At 46.5% G+C, this 7,881-nt stretch overlaps 1 protein-coding gene across 3 annotated transcripts in view; it reads right to left on the bottom strand.

Annotated features, from left to right (window-relative positions):
• Nucleotides 1-2,338: 2,338 nt before the first annotated feature.
• The window catches only part of LOC101144471 (zinc finger protein 610), a 59,662-nt gene continuing 54,119 nt past the window's right edge, over nucleotides 2,339-7,881 (bottom strand). For 2 of the 3 annotated variants that reach the window (XM_063701590.1, XM_031004322.3), the window contains one exon: nucleotides 3,470-4,549. The gene's annotated coding sequence lies outside the window, so the exon portion shown is untranslated. Of the gene's footprint in view, nucleotides 2,398-3,469; nucleotides 4,550-7,881 lie in introns of those variants that run through there. The other variant, XR_008673947.2, reaches the window with a different exon arrangement.

Raw genomic sequence — 7,881 nt, 5'->3', positions numbered from 1 at the left:
TAAGTCACCAAATGTTTCTTTAAAAAAAAAAAAAAGCCAATAACTTCTAAAAATAGCCATAAACGACATAGTTTGTTGTTGTTGTTGTTGTTGTTGTTGTTTTGAGACAGCGTCTCCCTCTGTCCCCCAGGCGGGAGTACAGTGGCAGGCACTCAGCTCACTGTAACCTCCGCCTCCTGGGTTCAAGTGATTCTCTTGCCCCAGCCTCCAGAGTAGCCACCACGCCCGGTCCAATTAAGTTTTTTAATACTTTTTAAAATTTTAACACAGGGTCTCTGCCACCGAGGCTGAAATGCAGTGGCGCAATCATAGCTCACTGCAAGCTTGACTTCCTGGGATCCTGGGCAGGTGACCTCCTGTCTCAGCCTCCCGAGTAGCTGTGAGTAAAGGCCTGTGCCTCTCCACTGTGCTAATTTTCTACTGTTTGTTGGTTTGTTTTTAATAGAGATGTAGTCTGGTTTTGTTGCCCAGGCTGGTCTCCAGCTTCTAGCCTCAAGCAGTCTTCCCATCTGCTCCTACCAAAGTGCTCAGATTATAGGCATGAGTCACCGTGCATGGGAGATAAGGACCCCACATCAAGCCCTCAGGTTATTTTTGAAACACAAATACATAAGGCCCACAAGCAGGCCCATTGGCTGCAGACAGTGGGGTCACCTGAAGAACTTTTCTTTGATCTGAGTACCAACTTCTCACCTAGGTCACTGGGATCCTGGACTATGGCCCTGTTCGAGGCAGGCCTGGTTATCCTGCTTGAGGCAGCAATCCTCTTGAGCCTAGTGAAATGCAACTGGCTGTACCTCAATGATGTTGCCCTGAGATTCTGCCAGTCAAGATATTACTTCAATCTCCTGAGACCAGCCTGTACCTCCAGATCCAGGGAGGTCAGTGCACATATAAATGGACTAGCTTTATTAAAGGGGATATCTGGGCCAGGCGTGGTGGCTCACGCCTGTAATCCCAACGCTTTGGGAGGCCGAGGAGGGCAGATCATCTGAGGTCGGGAATTAGAGACCAGCCTGGCTAACATGGTGAAACGAAGTCTCTACTAAAAATACAAAAAAAAAAAAAAAAAATTAGCCAGGCATGGTGGCGCACGCCTGTAGTCCCAGCTACTCGAGAGGCTGAGACACAAGAATTGCTTGAATCTGGGAGGTGGAGGTGCAGTAAGCCAAGATTGTGCCACTGCACTCCAGCCTGGGAGACAGAGCGAGACTCCGTCTCAAAAAACATAAAAATAAAAGGGATATCTGGATTGGCGGAGAGACTGCAGGACAGCATTCAAGTGGGGTTGAATTGGCCCAGTTGCATCTGACTTCTCACTTGTAGTTCCCAAGAATGAATATAGAATGTGCTGGAAAAGCAACATCCTGAGAGGAAGGGACCAGTGAGAAAAGGACAGGATGTGTTCCAGATCCCCAGAACAGGATCCCCTTTGTTGCTTTAGGCCAACGTGCCACGCATCCCTGGAGCATGAAACCCAGGATGGGCCGCCTTCCAGCCTCCCGCAGCTGTGATGCAAGTTGAACACATACAGGGAGACTGCATCTGCACTGGGTGGTTTTCCTGAGCCTTGGGGAGCAGAACGCATGAATCCCAGGCATCTGCCGATCTGTATGTAACAAATTCACTTCATGTAACTTACTGTGTGTCTGTGAGATTATCTCTCACTCAACTCAGACACATTGGCAACCAGTGTGCAGTGAACCTGCTTCACAAGCAAGGATGTGGAGAAACTATTTTCGTACATTCTGTGGGAATCTGAAATACTGCAGTCAGTATGGAAAGCAGTATCATGGGAAACTTCCTCAACTCAAGATCACCTACCAATCCTTACAGAATCAGAATCATCATACAAACTGGTGAAAGCATAGTTTCCCCTATAGGTTGGGATAAGGGCAAGAATGTCCCCTCTTATCACTACTATTCCACACAATATGAAAGGTTCCAGCCAGTGAAATAAAGGAAAAAGAAATAAAAGTGACAGGCTGGGTGTGGTGTCTGAGGCCTGTAATCACAGTGCTTTGGGAGGCTGAGGAAGGAGGGTGGCCTGAGGACAGGACAAGAAAAATAGTGTACCAACAGAAAATATGTTGGTTGTGCAGGCTAATACTTTTCCCAAAGGAAGGTAGCTGCATCCCTATAACCTGTGTTACTGGATATGTCAAAAGGGAGTTTGCAAATGTGGTCCAGTTAAGGATCTTTAGATAGACATTATCCTGAATTATATGGTCAAAGTGATAGAATCACAAGGTTCAATATCAGAAGGGTGCAGGTGGATGCGAAGGGACAGAGACAGTGGTGATGTGTTGAAAATAGAGGGATAAAGAGATTTTTTTCTCACCTTTAAAGATGGAGGAAATGGACCATGAGTCAAAGGATGTAAGTGGCCTCTGGAACCTACAAAGGGTAAGGAAACAAATTCTCCCCTGGAGATTCATGAAGAATCACAGAACTATGGACCCATATTAGATATGTGACTTACAGAATTATAAAAGAATAAATTTTTCTTGTTTTAAGCCAATCACTGTGTATAGCAATAGGAAACTGATGAAATGATTTTATGTAGAAAATTCCAAAAAAATCTACAAAAATCTCTAAAACAAGAAAAATGTAAAGGTAGCAAAGTATAAGGTCAACCTACAAAAATATCGTATATTTCATCAGCCAGGCTTGGTGGCTCGTGCCTGTAATCCCAGCACTTTGGGAGGCCAAGGCAGGCAGATCACTCAAGCTCAGGAGTTTGAGACCAGGCTGGGTAACATGGTGAAACCCCATCTCTACAAAACACAAAAATTTAACAGGCCATGGTGGCACATGCCTGCAGTGCCAGCTACTGGGGAAGCTGAGGTGGGAGGATGACTTCAGCCTGCGGGACACAGGTTGCAGTAGCTGAGATTGCTCCACTGCACTCCAGCCAGGATGACAGAGTAAGGCCCTGTCTCAAAATAATAATAATCATCATCTTGTGTATTTCTATACACTAGCAATTTACACATGAAACCTGATATTAAAAATAAAGTACTATGTATGATTGCTCCATTAAGAAAAAGGTCAAAGAGGCCGGGTGCAGTGGCTCACGCCTGTAATCCCAGCACTTTGGGAGGCCAAGGCAGGTGGACTACGAGGTCAGGAGATCAAGACTATCCTGGCTAACACGGTGAAACCCCATCTCTACTAAGAAAATACAAAAAAATTAGCCAGGCGTGGTGGCGGGTGCCTGTAGTCCCAGCTACTGGGGAGGCCGAGGCAGGAGAATGGCATGAACTCAGGAGGTGGAGCTTGCAGTGAGCTGAGATCGCGCCACTGCACCCCAGCCTGGGCAACAGAGCCAGACTCTGTCTCAAAAAAAAAAAAAAAAAAGGGGGGGGGGGGAGTCAAAGAAATACATGTGAAACAAAACATTCATAGAACTGTTATGTTACAACTACCAAATGCTGATAAAAGAAATCAAAGACAGCAAATACAGACATATACCATATACATTTATTGGAAGACTCCATATAAAACAATATGAATTACACAAATCTGACACATAGAGTTAATACCTTTCCTAATTAAGGCATTCTGCAGATACTAACAAGGTTAGCAGTTATGTAGAAAGACAAAAAAACCCAAACACCTAAAATAGCTAAAACATCTGACTAACAACAACAAAAGATTGGTATCACTTCATGTGATTTCAAGTCTTCTAATACCATAAAAGTATTTTTTCCCTTTCTCATATTTACAGTAAACCTAGTTTGTACTTGTCATTGTCTCGAAGCAAGAACCTGTCCCAGAAAAAAAAAAAAAGAAAATTTCCATTCAAAACTAACAGGATTTAGGCCAGGCGTGGTGGCTCACACCTGTAATCCCAGCCCTTTGGGAGGCTGAGGCGGGCAGATCAAATGAGGACAGCAGTTCGAGACCAGCCTGGCCAACTTGGTGAAACCCTATCTCTACTAAAAATACAAAAATTAGCCAAGGATGGTGGCAGGCACCAGTAATCCCAGCTACTCAGGAGGCTGAGGCAGGAGACTAGCTTAAACCTGGGAGGCAGAGGTTGCAGTGAGCCAAGATTGCGCCACTGCACTCCAGCCTGGGCAACAGAGTGAGACTCTGTCTCAGAAAAGAAAAGAAAAGAAAAAAAAAAAAAACTAACAGGATTTATACTATTGGTTTTCCACAGAATTCTCCTAGTTGCAGAGTTTCCCAAACACTATTTATTAGTGTGGCTTTGCAGGGTGCAGTGGCTCACACCTGTAATCCCACCAGTTTGGGAGGCAGAGGAAGGAGGATGACTTGAGTCCAGGAGTTCCAGGCTGCAGTGAGCTATGATTGCCACTGCACTCCAACCTGGCTAACAGAGCAAGACCCTGTCTCTCAAAAAAAAAAAAAAAAAAAATTATACAGCTTCCACTCTGGCCATCTGAGCTCTTACCTGTGTTCACACCTTTGATCCATTCCCTCCCATCTCGATTTTTTGCTATTTTCCCTTCACTCTCCAGAGTCCAGGGCTCTCTCCTTTGCTCCCACATAGAGATAATACTCAGGTCAGGAAGACAGATTCCTGTTTATAAAAAAAGAGAACCAAGGTGTACTGTGGCACCTTTAAAACTCAAGCCCTGGGCTGGGTGCAGTGGCCCAGGCCTGTAATCCCAGCACTTTGGGATGCCGAGGCAGGCAGATCACTTGAGGTCAGGAGTTCGAGACCAGCCTGGCCAACGTGGCAATATGCTGTCTCTACTAAAAATATAAAAATTAGCCAGGTTTGGTGGCAGACGCCTGTAATCCCAGCTACCTGGGAGTCTGAGGCAGGAGAATCACTTGAACCCGGGAGGTGGCGGTTGCAATGAGCTGAGATAGCACCACTGCACTCTAGCCTGGGTGACAGAGCGAGGCTCCGTCAAAGTGAAAGAAAGAAAGAAAGAAAAAGAGAGAGAAAGGGAGGAAGGAAGGAGAGAAAGAGAAAGAAAGTCAGTCCATGGTTTCCAAAACATACTTCTGTTTCCATTAATTTATTAGGAATGCTCTTCCATCTGGCTGTTGATCTGTGTCCTGTGTAACATCCTTTATAACAAATGGTACACCTAAGTAAATTGTTTCTCCAAGTTGTGTAAATCACTCTAGCAATAGCAAATTCTGGGGGCAGTTTTGTGCAACTGAGCCCTCAGCCTCCTGTGAGATCTAATGCTAACTCCCTATAAATGGTGTCAAATTGAGTTCAATTAGAGAACACCCAGTTTTTATCTGATGAAAAATAGCTTGTTGGTGGGAAGTAATCCCCACATATTTTGATGACCGGAGATGAGGCATTCTGTGTTGAGCATTCACTATTGTGTTGATTGTGAGAGTAGAAAAAACACTTTGGTTTTTCCTCCTATCTTATACACTCACCCACACTCTACTCCATCCCAGAAGTGAAGATAGTGACCCACACCTGAATGAGTCAAGTCACTGCCGTCTGGCAGAATAAGGACAGCAAATGGAAGCTAACCTCTGATACCAAGAATTATGAAATGCACATGCCTTATAGACAGTTTTCCAATTCTCATCTTCATCTGTATATTTTAAACAAATTTTATTATAGAGAAATTAATCATAATATCCAATCAATTCATCATTCATCTGGACTGAGTGTCCCCCTTTCCTCATTACTGTGTGTTTCTCTACCTACCTCTCATTCTCACCTTCTTTTCCTAGCTTTTTTTCTCTTTATTTTTCCCCTAGGATTCTCCTCATTTCAAGCCCTTCTTCCTTCTCCCGCTCTTCCCTCTATTCCTTCTCTTCCACTTGTTCTGCTCCTTTCTCACTTCACCTCTTATTCTTTCTGCCCAATATTTGTCTCCAATCTTCATATAGTCCTGCCTCTTTCTTCCCCCCCGTCTCTGCTGCCCCCTAGCTTCCCCTGTTAAATCCCCTCTTCCCTGCTATACCCACCTGTCCCCTCTCTGGCATCCCCAGATCCCAGGTCTCCCCAGGCTGTGGTTCTCCCTGTGCTCTCCTTGTCACCGGCTGCCCCCTCTTGCTCTCCCAGCACCATGCTGCTCTGTCTGCCCTGGCTCCAAATCCCTCCTTCTCTCCCCAACTCTCCATCTGAGGAGCCTCCCCTTTTTTGCCCCTCTCCCTATCTTGCTGAACTTTATCTCTCTGGAAACCCAGTTTTTCTCTAAATTTCTCTAGTTGCTTTTCTCCCCCTGCTCCTTTCTCGGCATCTTCATGCACTGTCTCTGCAAATCCCTCATCCACCATCTACTTTGCCATCTGTTTTTTTTTGTTTTGTTTTTGTTTTTTGAGATGGAGTTTCGCTCGTCGCCCAGGCTGGAGTGCAATGGTGCGATCTTGGCTCACCGCAACCTCCGCCTCCCGGGTAAAAGCGATTCTCCTGCCTCAGTCTCCAGAGTAGCTGGGATTACAGGCATTCGCCCCCACACCTGGCTAATTTTGTATTTTTTTAGAGACAGGGTTTCTCCATGTTGGTCAGGCTGGTCTCAAACTCCTGACCTCAGGTGATCTGCCCGCCTCAGCCTCCCAAAGTGCTGGGATTACAGGCGTGAGCCATCGCACTCAGCTGCCGTCTGTTTATGGGTCTCCTTCATTCTTCTTTCCCATTTCACCATTTTTCTATTTCCTCTCCTCCACACATTCATAGGGAGGGGATTGGAGTCAGATCCCCACCTCAAGAGCACATTTCCTGTGGGATGGAATTTGGGACAAGAGAAACCTTAACGTCCTGAGATAGTCACGTCCCCACACTCGATATCAGGAGAAGGGGAGGCCTGGGGAGCAGAAGGGCCCCTGATCAAGGAGGAAAAAGGCAGGAGAAAGTTAGGAGAGGGGCAGGGTCTGCAGGATCCCAGGACCAGGAAGAGTTCACGGCCTCCCTGGGACTGGGGCTGCATCGCTGCGCTCCAGGAGCCGACGAGGGAGCGGAGCGGATGGGAAGCGCCTAGGGCGGGAATCAACCTTGCGGTGAGGACTTTAAAAAAGGTGCGGGCCAGTGCAGGGGACACTGAAGGATTTGAGGCAGGAAAACTCCGCGATAAGAGCTGTCTATATGGCCCTGTGGCAGAAGCACGGGGGACACGACCCCATGTAACTGGGTCCATTAAACCTCTTTGTCTTCATAAATTACCCAGTCTTGGGTATTTCTTTATTAGCAGCGTGAGAACAGACTAATACAGTAAATTGGTAATGGTATAGAGTGGGGTGCTGCTATAAGGATACCTCAAAATGTGGAAGCAAATTTGGAACTGGGTAACAGGCAAAGGCTGGAACAGTTTGGAGGGCTCAAAAGAAGACAGGAAGATGTGGGAAAGTTTGGAGCTTCCTAGAAAATGGTTGTTGAATGGTTCTGACCCAAAAGTCCAGGCTGAAGGTGGTCTCAGATGGAGATGAGGAACTTTATTGGAACTGGAGCAGAGGTGAGCTGCAGGGGCGGAGCCCTCATGGAGAACCTCTGCTAGAGCAGTGCAGAAGTAAAATGTGGGGTTGGAGCCCCCACACAGACTACTCACTGGGGCACCGCCTAGTGCAGCTGTGAGAAAAGGGCCACCCTCCTCCAGACTCCAGAATGGTAGATTCACCGACAGCTTGCACCATGTGCCTGGAAAAGTAGCAGACACTCAACACCAGCCTGTGAAAGCAGCCAGGAGAGGAGTTGTACCCTGCAAAGTCACAGGGGCAGAGATGGGTTCCCTGCAAGACCATTGGAACCAACCTCTTGCATAAGTGTGACCTGGATGTGAGACACGAAGTCAAAAGAGATCATTTTGGAGCTTTAAGATTTGACTGCCCTGCTGGATTTCAGACTGGCATGGGGCCTGTGACCTGTTTTGGCCAATTTCTCCCATTTGGAACAGGCGTTGTTTACCCAATACCTGTGCCTCCATTGTACCTAGG

Source organism: Gorilla gorilla, chromosome 20 (genome assembly GCF_029281585.2).
Source record: "Gorilla gorilla gorilla isolate KB3781 chromosome 20, NHGRI_mGorGor1-v2.1_pri, whole genome shotgun sequence".
In the NCBI taxonomy this organism is placed as follows: domain Eukaryota; kingdom Metazoa; phylum Chordata; class Mammalia; order Primates; family Hominidae; genus Gorilla; species Gorilla gorilla.
The sequence above is the reverse complement of the archived record's forward strand: the minus strand, read 5'-3'. Positions and strand labels throughout refer to the sequence as shown.